This window comes from Uloborus diversus, chromosome 7 (genome assembly GCF_026930045.1).
Source record: "Uloborus diversus isolate 005 chromosome 7, Udiv.v.3.1, whole genome shotgun sequence".
NCBI lineage: Eukaryota > Metazoa > Arthropoda > Arachnida > Araneae > Uloboridae > Uloborus > Uloborus diversus.
Window position 1 is genome coordinate 87,186,007 of NC_072737.1, and position 15,146 is coordinate 87,201,152.

The window sequence follows — 15,146 nt, forward strand, 5'->3', positions numbered from 1 at the left end:
ATAAATTTCCTGTGCCTTTATATGAGCAGAAAAAGCTATTTATTCCCAACGAAATGGCAAATTCCGTTCCACAGTTAAAGCTGCACATTTTCCTCTTTCTCTTCGCAGAAACTCTCTGCGTTTGTTACTGCATTCTTTTTTTCCTTTTTACTAAAAATGCAAATACCGAAAGCACAAAACAGATAGAGTGCTCGAATTGCATACAAGCCCGTAGAAGAAAAAAAGAACAATTAGGTCACACAATCGTCTGAGGAAGAGACTGACGCATCCACCGGAAACTTTTCACATTGGCGGTGGGCCAAACCTCCGGTTAGATGATTTTTTTTCGCCAGCACTTGTTAGCGCTTTTAACTGTTGATTAACAAAATCTTACAGGAGCAGTACGCAACGTTCAAGTCACCGGTAGCTCGGGATAGCAAATGCCGGGTGCGTACGTTTAAGACGCCGTGCATCAACACTGTATGGAAAATTCGGGTGAGTACGATTTAAAAGAATATTTTATTGCATCCTTGCTGTTTTTGTGATTTAGTTTTACCAATGTCTTACCTTCGATACACTTAACATTTAAATTTTCAAGTAATTTTTTTGCGACATAAATAGCTAGTTAGTGCGTTCGTTACTCCAACATTATTCTTGTGCACTCCACAACACAAAATGTAGCAAATTGTAGAGAGAAATTTTCCAATGATATTTGTATTGTTTATTAGAACTGCAACAGTACCGTAAGTGCTACACATATGCATGAAAACAAAAGTATGTAAACAATACAAAACGCTTCAATGTAAAATTTAAATTCTTTAGGGAGGTAAGACACCACACCCAGCTAAGGTTTGAAAAAATAACTTGATTAGAGAAAATCGAATTCTTACGTAAGAATGCTTCTGACATATTTCTCCTCAAATACTAAAATAAGCGGGGGGGGGGGGGGCGGAGGGGGTAACCACTGTTTACTGTTTTTTTTTTTTTTTTGGTTTAAAGTTTATAGTGCATTGTCAAAGTTTGCAAAAGTGTCTTCATTATTGAAAGTTTAAGTACGTCGCAAGTGATTATATCGTTAAAACGCTGCAGCTACCATATACCAGGTATATCAACTTTATACCAGTACTGCAGGGGTGCCCACCTGAGGGTGAGGGGCTCATGACGCAGACTTCGTCATTGGAAATTTTAGTGGGGGGAGGGTTGATGGGCATTTTTTCCTTTGGGGTGGAAGTGCTCTTGCTCTTAAGGGGTGGACTGGCCCCCCTGGATACTGTACTAAGAAGGAGCATTAAATTTGTACTTAAAATCAATAATTAATGTGCTTATAAATTTTTTGCATATTCCTTTATTGTCGCTGATGAGAAATATGGTCCTGCTAGGCATTGCACGCGAAAAAATTTGTTTATGAAACGGGAAAAAAATCCCTTTAGTAGCAGAACGAATGTTACAGAATGCCGCTGTTTTTAAGAGTACAGTCAGGAGCGGATACAGACTATCATTTAAGGCAGAGGGGGGTGTTGCTGGAGATTGCCTCCCCCCTTCAATAAAAAAATATGGTTTTGGGTACGAAATGTTTTTGAAACTGCTTGGGTGTCAATAAAAAGCACCAAATCGACCAGGAGTAAGGCATCTGATACGGCATAAACATTATTTACTAATTTCTTAAAAAATGAAATAGGTAGCATTTCAAATATTAAAATAAATAAATAAATAAATAAATTGTTAATGTTCTTGAAATCATTTACATTTTATTCAAAAAGTGGTGGAACACAATGTGGATTAATATTTTTTACGGTGAAGGGGAGGGGGAGGGTCATGAACCCCCTGACTTTCCCCTTACATCCTCATCTGGGTACTCTAATGTGTCGTATTTAGTTTGAAAACATGATACAATGTGTCATTTAAGGGGTTCAGGAACCATCCCCCCCTTTCCGGCTTTAAGAAGTTTATGTATTTATATTTACGTGTGTGTGGTTTTTACTGTTTTTAAATTCTATATGCATTGAACATACTGCATTCCCCCACCCCGTAAAATTTGGATCTGGTGACAGTGAAAATTTACTGAGTTATTTGTGTGGTTATAAAAATTGACATAATTTGTGCACCTTGTAAATTAAAGTGTGTAGGCAAACTGTTAAAACGTCAATTTCACGCGTGTCTTACGTTTAAAATGTAAATTTAGTGATTCATAATTCACCATAATTTTCTTTTTGGTTATGTTAACTATCTCCGTACATAATAAAAAGGTCTGCGTTTTAGCGTGGTTTTTGGGAAATAGTAAATATTTTTAATCTAGTTGCGTTCAGAAAATTGCTTGTAGCATTGATTCTTTCTAGAATGTTATCCTGTTTTTTGAAAATTGCACTTTGTTAAATAAATGGCTTAAACGATTTTTTTACAGGGCAAGATAAAAAAAAAAAGAGGTAAGTGAAATACTAGTTTTTAATGCATATGGTTATGATGTATTTTGTATGCATACATTTTTTGATTCAATGACAGCTTAAAAGAACAATAAAATAAATTTATTTATAAAATTATTAATAAAATTAATGATTAATAAAAAAAAGATTAATCAATCTGCATTGCATACGTAGATACATATATGGAAATGTATCTATGAAATTCAAAAATGTTTAAACTTGACTTTAAGCATAGTACTGTTCGCCTCTGGCAAGTTGAGCTCGGCTGGCCGGACGATTAAACGATTCCATTTGTTGAAATAGGGATGAGGAAAAACGGCTGAAGTTCAAAAGGTTTAATGATAACCCAACTCTGAGCCTAACAATTTCCCATCTTGCTGATTGCTCTCCCTTGGAAGAAATGGACTTGCTGAAGGTCATAGCGCAACTTCTCGGAGGCGGACAGTGCATGCATGCACTTCTTCGTTAAACTTATTAAAAGTTCGAACAATGTTTAGTTTGATTATAACAAATTTTGCTATATGATCCATTTCACAAAGGGGAATCTATACGAACATGTATGCTCGTGTACATGCATATTCGTTTATTACTTTACCAACATATTGCAACAGTGTGGCTACTTCATAATAAATTGGTGAACGAAGAACGGACATACAATACTTATAATAAAAGACACGAAGCTTAAAAAACAACAGAAAACTTATTTTGCACTAATTTAATGAATATTTGTTTTTACTGGAACTTTAATCCATTCCATTAAAAAAAAGAAAAAAAAAATGGAGCGTAACTCTAAAAAAATTCGGAATACTATTGTTTTAAGTAAATGAACATAAACAAAAAGGCAATAATGTTATTTTCCTGCTCATGGCACAGTCAAGTGGCCATACTTGGTACAGTTTAGAACTATTACCGTTAGTAGCATATTAATCGTACGTTTTCAGTTTGATGAAAATGTTCCTTTTTTTTAGGAAGAGCCTTAAGCACTTTACTTCAGGACTGGATACAGAGGAGTCGATATGTCTCTGTTCAATGTCCTAGGTCAGGGACTTTCCTCCCTAACTTCGGACTCTTAAAAATTGCAATTTTTCTTTTGTGCATACTGCAATAGATAATAGCTTTGGACACCAACTATAATTTTAAAAAGGTTTTTTAACAACTAAATAAAATAACATTAGATAGAAATAATTTGTCTCTAGATTTTCACACATTTCAGAATGTGTACTTATCCCTGTAAACATTTATTCTCTCCCTAGCCTTCTTTATTCTATTGAATGCAATGCTTCTGCGTTCCCCTCGACGTTTGGAACCGTAAAAGTATTCCGTGAGTTCAAAAAATTTCTCCTGTAGCTGATCTTCAACTCTCTACGCTCTTCATTTCACTTCTTTTCACATTCATTCATAACACGTTAAATTCCCAACAAATTAAGTGGTCTCATCTAAAATGATTCAAAAAATCCTTTTTCCTTAGAAGTAGACCTAAATTTTTCGCAAATCACGCTTGTTCGGTTAGACACTCGACATTTTTGCAGGAAATGCGTTATGTGACGCCTTTTAAAAAAATTCTGCAAGACATCTGCTGGGATTTTGCAGATTTCTGCGAAATTTCTTTTTTAATTTGAAGATACTTGGGGGAAAAAATGCCGAAAAACCTAATTACTGCAATTTTAAAACACGACATCCTATGATTTCACCATTTTTGCTTAGACATTGCACCACTGTGTTTGTAATGTGGAAACTCGATGGAGGTACTGTCTACCTCTGGAAAGTTGAGTCCGCTGCCCGACCGATTCAACGATTCTATTACATGAAATAGAGGATTTAGAACTTGCGGATTTAGTTGGCAGTGTATTGCCCATTTGGCGAACAATATTACTATATGCCTAACTATATTGTACAAATATTGAAACTATCTAAACTGCTAATTAAAGGTATTCAGGGTGGCGACAGATCAGGGAAATCAGGGAAAAGTCAGGGAACTTTATCACTCAGGGAAAAATCAGGGAATTTTGAAAAAATAACAAAAATTCAGGGAAAATTGATCAAATGAAGAAAAAAAATTTTTTTTCCTTGCAAAATGAAGTATTTTGATTCCTTACGAATTTTCCACCAATTATTTGTTTTAAAAAAGTAAAATTAATGAGATGTGATTATACAGTGTCTGCAGATACTGTCGTTTTCCTGCACACGGCAGTATTATTTACGTAAGTAAAACTACATTACTTCTATACTTTAACTATCACTTGTTATTCTTGCAGCAACAATTATACTGCTTAAAAATTCAGTTCAAGGTTATTTCCATTGAAATTTTTTAGTTTTATCATGATTAGATATGTCTTCAAGAGTGGTTTTAATAATTTCATAGAATTCTTATGTTAACTGGTTCCTGGAAGTAAAGTATTTGTTTTAGATTTCTTACAATATTTCTCTGCCGATAATTTTCAATACACTATTTTTACCAAAAAAAAAAAAAAAATCATCTTTTTAAAATATATTTTTAATTAATAGCTTAAACCGTTCTAAACACTGCATTTTATTTAATATGCAATCCTTTTCAGGTAGGGCAAAGAAAGGAAACCATTATCATTGATAACGTAAATCAGGAAAATTTGGTGAACTTAATCAGGGAAAAGTCAGGGAACTTTTTTTTTCCAGTTCCTGTCGCCACCCTGGTATTACAAGTTCTGTTAGAAAGTAATGCATGGTACAGATAAGATTTTGAAACTCATAATAGTTACTACATACTAGATTTAATTTAACATTGTATTAAACGAATGTCTCCAATACTGTTGCATATTCGTATTAGAAGTCATAAATAAATTCTTAGGATTCGTGTTGAACTTTTTATTTTGCATCGTGCATAGCGAATAAAATCAATTAACGTCAAAATGTTACTTAATGCTGCTTAATTTTGCTCGCGCAATATTTTCTTTCTTCTCATTTCTAGGGATTTCAAATTTCTTTGCCCTGTCAATCATGTTAGACTGAGAATCAGTAATTGAAGATTTTAGGGTGAGTGTTTTAAGGGATAGTATTGTGTTTTTGGAGAGTGGTCTCGTTCTTAGGGGAGCGCATTGCAGGGGATGCGCCATGGCTATTGGGGGATGGACAGCGGACTGGACATTCTTCAGTAGTCATTTGCTGTCCGCTAAAACCAAAGACAACTTTGTTTAACTTTCTATTACCGTGTCGTAAATTTCAGAGCCCCATGTTTTAAGAAGCGGCATTTTTCTCCGATACATTAATCGCACGTACAAAGTAATGTACACTTACTCAATTTTAGACTTTCTTTTACAGTGCTGGCCAAATTATTAGACTAAGATTGTTTTAAAAGCAAATTCTTTATTGATTACATAACTATAGACACATTAGAACAGTGAAATAATTATCTAATATTTAGTATGCATTCCCTTGTTCTTGATGAGCATTTTACGTCTTTTTGGCATACTTTTCACAAGGTTTACACCATTTCTTAACTTTTTAAAAAATGAGGTAAAAAATTGTTTATACTCACTATTATATATACTCACATACACATACTCACAATTACCTAAAACTAACTTTAAATATAACAGAACACACTAATGAAAAGAACTAGTGAACTGTTTAAGCTGATTGAGATTATGTTCCTGGTAGGTAGGTAAACAAAGTCATAAACAAAGCAGACAGTGCTGTCACTGCAAACATTAAATTATGCTAAAATAACGTAATAATCAGTGTACCGTATGTACTGTGCTTATAGTATTTTAGTACAAATAGTGTAAAAAAAAAAACTCTTTAGTCTAATAATTTGGCCAGCACTGTAGTTAGCCCTTGGTAAATGTTAATTATCATGAGCTTTCACAAACCCCATATCAAAATAAAATTTAAATTAAAAGAACTTAAATTATACTACTACACTTAAAACTAAGTGGAAAAAAATGAGGCTTCTAGCAAAGTTTTTACAACTGAGGCAGTGTAAAAGGGGGGTACTGGCCACTTAATGGCAAGGGATGTAAGTGGACATTTTCAAGTTTTAAGTAAAACGCGTTTAAAGATAACGTCCTAGGTAGGCTTTCATTAAATTTTTTTTTCTAAATTATGCTATACAGCGGTACCTACTAAGGCTACTAGTACCATCTCTTGCCCCAAGACAGAGGATAGGCCCACCTACCATTTGTACTGGTTATCTCCAAATTTTTAATTTTGGCACTTACATCCCTTTGCTTCTCACTGCTTCAATGGGGACGTTTCCAAAATCTTAAAAGTATTTTTTTCTGAAAGAGCATGCTCAAAAACATAGGATCTGACCTTTTTTTTAATAATTTGTTTAAGTTTAATATTTTTTAAACAATACTTAAATCGGCGCGCTTTCAATGTTTATGCTTCTGTCCGATGACATCACAAATGATGAAATGCCATTCTGTGTGGCCATTCAGAGAGCAAAATATTTAATTCGCATCTTTACTCACGTGTATTGGCAACGATATGGTTGATAGCAAGCGTAGAGCGCAATTTTAATTCGCTTCTTGATTATCATAACATGGAATCGCGGTAGAAAGATGCGGCAAAGTGCATCATTTTTGACGCCATCAAGACCGCCTTGTTTCAAAAATCGGACAGTTTAAAAAAATAATTGAAAAAAAAAACTGTTTTGAAAATGAAAGCATTTTCTGGGTTGATGTTTTTTTTTTTTTTTTGCTTATTCTATCAATTTCAGTGACAAAAAGTACTACTTTTGACTGAAGGAAACATCCCCATTACGCTTCTTGTTTACGTAGCTGTTTTTCAAAAAAAAAAAAATTTGTTTCAAAGATTGTTAGGTTGAAATTCAGTATTAACTATATTTTGAGTGTCAATTAAATTGCCAACGATTTGTACTTAACTATGTATTTACAGCATTGAATTACACTTTCAGTTTGTAGCTCATTCTTTTTCGTTCATTTTTTTTCTTTATTTGTCTCTTTTCGCCTTTCAGTTTATCACTTGTGTTATTTTCAATCGGATCTTCTTACCATCACCCACTCAAGATAACAGAAGAAACGATTGAGTGCCGACGTTTTTTTAGTAATATGATTGATGAGATAAAACTCGGATGAAAGGGCTGGATTCTTCCACGCTTGACGAATTGTAGAAGCAGCTGGAGTGTTTTTGCAAAACATTGAAATTCATAAGTCAACGGATTGCTTTAAGCCAGCGTCTTAGATGAAATCTTACAGATTTGTATTACATGCTTAAAATGTTGATTCTCATAATAAATTTATATTGATGTTTATGTTTCTATCAAGCTGCAGCCAGAATTAACTTTTGGGGAATGGGTGGGGGTCGTATAAGTACTTACATGAATGTAAACGACTGAATTTGGATTCGCACAAAATATTAAATGAAGGCTTTTGGAGGGGTTTTGACCTGTCCCTCGCTGCAGACTTATATTTTGCTAGGTATTTTACAAGTTGTCGTTCTACTTTTGAAAAACGTTCAAATCCTCTATATACGCCAATTGGCTCCATGCTTGCTGCCCAATTTTGCTTTTGGGTCATTCCATGCGAAATGAGCAAATCAGCTGGGGCTGACATGTCACAGATTTCAATGAACATTTTTATTTAGCCAAATCATGCAAATATATGAGGGAATGCAAAGTATGGAAGTTTAAAAACTGTTTGTTGCTTTGTTATTGAAATTAGAAGTTGATGCTTACGCTAAGCCTAAATTTTCAGAGTACATTGGCAGCCAGTTTGAGAATCAATAACTTTGTAAGTTACAAACGTACACTTAAAAAATAAATATTTCCATATTCTATAAACAAACCTCTGTTAGGAAAGAGGAAAGAAAACTTATTCGGAGCTTTTTTTTTTTTTTTTTTGAATCTGAGATATTAACGAAGATTGAAAACTTGCCAATTTACTTTGGATTTCAAATCACCCTTCTAGCTCTTTTAATGAAAAAAATATCAGCAAAAAGAATTCAGATTGAAAAACTATCTATAACTAACTATTGTTTTTTAATTCCTTGATGATGAAATTATACTTTAGAAAATCAAAAAATTCCAAAATTTTCATTTTTTCCTCTATTTCAGATGTTTGTTTGAACATGAGGGAATGCCTTTAAATTTCTCAAAATCTTTTACGTAACATATTGAAATATCTTTTAGATAACACAAAATTGTTCTTCATATGGTGAAACAAGGAATTCAGGTTAGAAAATCATAGGATATAATCATTATTGCTCTAATTTCAATGAACTAAAATTTTAGTAAAAATATTTAATTGTACATAAAGTTTTTTTTCGTGTTTTTAAACTCATCTCCTACCACACCAAGAATTAATGTGCTAAATAACTGAAAAACAGCAGTTTTTGACAATATAGATTTTGTCGTCTTGTGCAGCAGTTCAGGAAATTACTGGTTCTTTATATACCTTCTTATACAATTGCTACATTTTTAAAATTCCAGACAAACTGATTCAAATAGTAATTAAATTGTAAGAAAATATTTTTTGAAAATAATCATACTTTTAACGTTTTCATAAACTGTTTCGTCTCAAATCACCATATAAAACCATTATATCTTTTAAAATACTTAATTCTAGTACACGTAAAAAAAGCTTTGGAAAGTTGAAACTTTTTCTAACGGTTGATTGATGATGTTGTAACAAGATACCCTCATTATAATGGTATTTTGAGTAAGATAAATTGCTGTACCAAAGCTGCAGGAAGCGTGGTCAATACCTTTCATTGTAACTGTGCAGGAAATATTAACGTTTTTAACTAATTACGTAACATAGTTTGAATTTCTATACTGACCTCAAGTATCATTTCACATATAGCAATTTAGTTGGCTTTTTGGCTAACTTTTTTGCCTAATTACTTGATTTCACTTTACATACACATTAAAAACTAATTAGGTAAGAGGACACCATATCTGTACATTATTGAAAGCATCAAATAAGTTAAAAAAAAGCATTGTATCCATCGATGCCAAAGAAAATGTTTTTCCGCAGGATATTCTACACGTAAAACGCCAGACTCCAGAAGTTAGCTAGACTCCAGTAGTCGGCCTAACATGAAACTGCTTAAAATAGAATATGTATGACTCAAGATCGGATATGATGCATTCCCCCCCCCACATTCCTTTATCTATCCTCAATCATCATCCAATAACAGTGAAGTTGTGGGTACTTTTTATTAAGTAGTAATGAGTCATTGTATTTTAAATGGTGTGCCCATCATCCTTGTTTACGATTCTGCTTATTTATATATATATATTTTTTTAAGAAGACACTAAGGATTGCAATACCGGACCAGAAATTCAATACCGGTATTCGGTATTTTAAAAATGTGATACCGGAATATCGGTATGAATACCGGTATTTCTCAAAATATGTTTGAAAACATATTGTTTCGTTCCCACACATCATAATTTTGTTCAAAAATTGTATTATTTATGAAAACGTATTGGGACCAAATATGAAAATAAAGAAACAAATGCCATAATAAAAAATCATTAATAGTAAAAAACATAACGCATTCTATTGAATTCTCTCTAAGCCTGGAACTTCTTTAGGACTGGAAAATAGTCACATTCCTAGAGTTGAAAATACTATTTATGAATTCACGCAGGACAGTGATACTAGATACTTCCTCAATTTACCTAGAAGTCCTTCATCTTCGAATAATTCGGTCTCTTGCGTGTTATTTTTCGAAAAAATCCTTTTGTGTGCATGTTTCTTTTGTGTTGTGTGCATATATTTTAGATTTATTGCTAGTTATAACTTCTTTCCGAGAGATGGTACTTTTCCAATATTAACATTTTCTCTTGGGTAGGAGAGATTTATGTTTGATTTTTATTAATAGCTCTTTGGCTTGAAATTTACGATGAACGTGTCTAAATTTGATCTTGTTAGTTTCTCTTATTTGTTTTCGTGTTCTTTTCAAAATTCTTTACAATTATAGTTGTTATACATGTGAAAATATGTTTCAAACTATTGTGCTTAACCTCTATGCAAATTTTCAAGGCACTATATGATTTCTGAATATTATTTTGCCAAGTATAAAGCGAGACATGACAACAAACCAATGCCGGTGACAACAAATTACCATTCGTTTTACTAACAAGAAAAAGTGTTTTTGTCAAAATTCAGAACAGTTGAAACAAATATTTAAAGAAAATATCATGAATTATTTCTGCATTTGATAGTTGGAATAAATTATTCATAGAACAAATACATTCGAAATTACACTCAAAATTAACTTTCACAAAAGGGAAAGTGAGTGATCAGGGAAATAGAAAAAATAAAAACATGGTTCACAAAAACGCGATTCAGTTCACCATCTAATAATGAAAATATCATTTTGCAATCTTTCCGCTACATTTGCTTAAGGATATTCTATTAGCTCGTGCTTTTGAAGCCGAATTTTTACATCAATAGATTGATTTTGGTTCTGTATCATGGAAAGAGAAATATACATTTAAAATATAAGTAGATATTTAATAAGTTAAATTGAAAATTCTTTAATTGAAACTATTTATTATTTTCAGCTAATACCAAAAATACCGGTATTTTGCCGCGGCAAATACCGGTATTACGAAATTGCAAAATTGCTCAAAATACCGGTATTCGTTATTCTGGAATACCGGTATTGCATTCCCTAGAAGACACGTCGTCATTAAATGTTAAGTACCCTTATTTTTTTCGTTGTACTGTAAATTATGTTTTAATGGATTGTATAACATAACGTTTGAGTTAAAAAATAAACTCAATTATTTGTAGAGGGGTGGTCGACCACTGGATACTGAATTTTTCTGCATTTCCAATAGTAGGCCATGGCAGATTGACCACTGGTTCTATACTGTTTGGTTGATTTACCCAGTAGTCGACTGCGTACTTAATATGGATTTTCTAATGTTCATTAAATAAGAATTAAAATAAAGTATTCGCACAGAGGCATCTGTTTTGAGTAAAAATTCCCTTTATAACGTGTTTTCCTCAAAAGAAAATGTTTAAATTTTGTGTCTTAACTTCTTTTGACAAAAAGAGTCGTTTCATCATTTTACCGCACTTCTAATGTTTATTTTAGTTTAGAATTCTCAAAAAACAGGGTTGAAAACAAGTTGTAAATTCAGTCCGTCTCGTTGCGTTTAGAATATAAGTTCTAACACTCAACTTGTCATTACCAAATGGTAATTTATCGGTTTTTTTTTTTTTTTATCAAATCAAAATATCTTGATGAAATTGAAGAAACCAATGATCTAATTGCAATTAGTATTTAATCGGCAATAAATAAACATTTCCATTGTAAGGAATTAAGTTGTAATATTTCAATAGTTACGTTCGCTAAAATTATTTCAATGAGCATTAAACCTGTGATTATTTTTTCTATTGCTCATTTTGCTAAACTATTTGCTTCACCAAAGGTTCAAGAAACCTGTATTCTCTTTAGACTAATTATTCCAAATGTTGGTACCACTTTTTATTACTGCTTCTAACCAAATATTTAATTCATTGAGTTTGCTTCACAAGGAAATAAAATTTACTTCTTGTTTAAAAATATGTTGAATTTATTTTAAAATAACATGGTTTCAAAATTGCATAACGTTGCAACCCACTCCATTTTAGTTATTCTTTGTTTACTAATATTCTTTTTGAAAGCTGTAAGTTTATCTTCATAACATCCCTCATTTCTCAATTTTAATTTACCCACTTACAAGCCCGTCATTTGGGCAATCGGGGGGAGGGGGCAATAGAACTTCTGAATTTTCAAAACATAATTTAAATATGCATTTTTGCTAGTTTTTTTAATCTTATTTCCCATAAAATGCATTGAATTCAATCCCTTTACCCTCTCCCCCCCCACACACACATAAATACAGAAAAACTTTGAAAATACGGACCTGCCAACATAATTCGCAACAAAAGTACCTTTTTTACATGCTTTTCTTTAACTTCACTCGTTGTGCGTAACTTTTTAATTTCGCTTTTTCCTTCATCTTAGAATGCTGGAAACATGTTTTCATGCATGTATACACAGAAAAAAAATGTTTGTCTGTTTGTTTGTCTGTATGACCGGATTTTTTCAAATCTTGCAACTTTGATTAAGCCAACTTCCAGATGTCCTAGGGTGCTATTTTTTTTAACACTCGTCTTGGATGACAATTAGAGACGTACCGAGTAGCACTTTGGCCGAGTACCGAGTACTCGGCCTTTCACTACTCGGCCGAGTTACCAAGTTCCAATTATGTTTTAAGAAGAACCACCGACACACATGTGATGAATTTTGAACTTATTGGAATAGTAGTATAGACCTCCTTGTCCATATAATAGTTTTTAAAACTAAATTCCTGCTGAAATTCAATCAAGCATTATATAAACAATTTTGTTTGTGTCAAAAATTTTACAAAAAAATTATTTTTAAAATTAAAAATAAATAAATAAAAGGTATGATCAATCAAGTTGGAATTAAAACAAATTTATACTAATCATAGTTTTAGTCCGCCAAACATAAATAATTTTAATACAACAAATGTGCAGGAACACTGCAGACACGTGTTTCTTGCCCCCCCCCCCCCATTACAGGGAACGTCTTTTTCAGTGCATAACATGTGAGCTAAAGAATCTAAAGACATTCGACAAAAAAAAACCCGACTTTTGTCGGATGCCTTTAAATCCATGAGCTCCCATTTTGTGCATTGAAAAAGGAATTCCCTGTAACGCCAAAACACGTGTCTGCAGTGTTCCTGCACTGTGCTTTTAACGTTGTTTTATTTCCTTTTATTTTTTAAGCGAAGGTATTTTTATATTTTTTATAACTAATTTTTGTTTGTTGCAAAAATTCATTTTTAATATAAAAATTCCATATTTTCTATATTTACTTTCTTTGCATAATTTTTAATGAATAAGTTTTATTAACTTTGGGGACATTAAAATAAAGATTTATTTCATTGAAGCATTACAAACTTCATTATTCTCAAAATTTAAATTTGACTTATAAATTTTAATTGTAAATGATTGCAGAATATAATGCTTGCTCTTTTTTAACCGACTTCAAAAAGGAGGCGGTTATCAATTCATACCGTATGTATGTTTTTTTTTTTTTGTTTGTCCACTCATAGCGTCTCACCTAGTGAACCGATTTTCATGATTCTTTTTTTAATGGATAGGGGATGGCTCAACTTAGGTCCCATTACTTTGTTTGACCATATTTGTTCTTTAGAAAAAAAAGTTATGGGCAAAAAACAGTAAATTTTATGCAATTTCCCTATTAAATGATTTTGTAGCGAAGTTCGCACTTCTCATCCGTGGATAACGGTGGCTCAGTGGTAGAATTCCCGCCTCCCACACGAGCAACCCGGGTTCAAATCCCGACTAGGACAAAGTGAATTTAACTAAAATTTCATTTCTACTGTTTCCCGTATTTTCTCGAATCTTCTATTAATTTCTGTATCTTTCCAAATCTGGAAAGTTCCAGCACTTTCTCAAGTTGTATATAAGGAGATGTAACGTTCATTCGTGGTTCTGAATAAAGATCTCGAGTTGAGACTAACGAATATTCGCTTCATTTAGCTTTCGCATTGTCTTCGCTATCTTCATCTACGCGACAATAGGAAACTCATTGTTATAAAACTTTGGTGCCCTATAACAATAACATTAATAGTAATTGTAACGATAATTTTGAATGAAAGCTTCTCTGAAGCAAGCATCAAATTTCTTCAAGGGATATTTCGATAATGGGGAACTGGCGCTGTCGTCTCATTTTTGGCGTAAATAATTTTATTTTAGTAACCCTGCTGATTTATAGTAACCCTATGTGAATTATCAAAATCTTCCTTTCTTCAGTGCTATTGCTCCATAGTAGGGGTAAACCTAACCTGGAAGCGAGGTGATGCAGTGATTAGGATCTGCTTAGCCTTCACAATGCTACCATTAGGTTTGACTCAACTACTCTGTAGTATTTTTATCGTTATCATCTATGCCGATAACAGATGATCGGGGCTAAGTACGAAAATACAGGATTGCATCATGAGCAACTTAGATGCTGTGGAATGTAAATTAGTTAGGAAAAACGTAATACTTAAATGGTTATAATTAAATTAACTACGCATGATTTCCAGAGAGGAACAAAGATAAGTTTTTAGTGCCAATCGCTTAAAGTTTAACGCGTGTCAATAGTTTTTTTTTTTTTTTTTTAGTATGGAGCATTTTTAAGAAAAAAATGTGAAGTTTCGTGATGGTAACTTCTTATTATTTCTGAAATACTTACATTTACACTAAAAAGAATGAAATAAAAAATTTTGAAAAAAAAAATAGAACCGACTTCAAAATTGCTCTAAAAAGTGAAAAATAATTTTATTCTTTAAACACCATCGATAATGCTTTTAAACATAATTTTTGAAGTTGGCGCAAAAACGATAGATAAAATCATTCACAGCCATAACTCAAATACAACTATAAATTTAACCAGGACCAGTTTCTTCACTATCACATACATTATGCATTGATGACAGCATATTTGAATAGCGATATAAATGTTTCGTTCGTAACTTTGGATGCTTTTCTGAAAAAAAATATGAATGAAGCATGGTTACACTGGATTTTACGTTTTGTTTTTGCGCCAACTTCAAAAATTATGTTTAAAAGCATTATCGATGGTGTTTAAAGAATAAAATTATTTTTCACTTTTTAGAGCAATTTTGAAGTCGGTTCTATTTTTTTTTCAAAATTTTTTTTTTAAAATAAATTTTAGTATCTGCTTTGGAGAATATTCAATTTTTTGCAA

General features: G+C 32.4%; 1 protein-coding gene across 1 annotated transcript in view; it reads left to right on the forward strand.

Moving 5' to 3' along the window:
• Nucleotides 1-369: 369 nt before the first annotated feature.
• The window catches only part of LOC129225961 (galactosylceramide sulfotransferase-like), a 31,054-nt gene continuing 16,277 nt past the window's right edge, over nt 370-15,146 (forward strand). The window contains exon 1 of the mRNA XM_054860527.1: nt 370-474. The gene's annotated coding sequence lies outside the window, so the exon portion shown is untranslated. The remainder of the gene's footprint in view (nt 475-15,146) is intronic.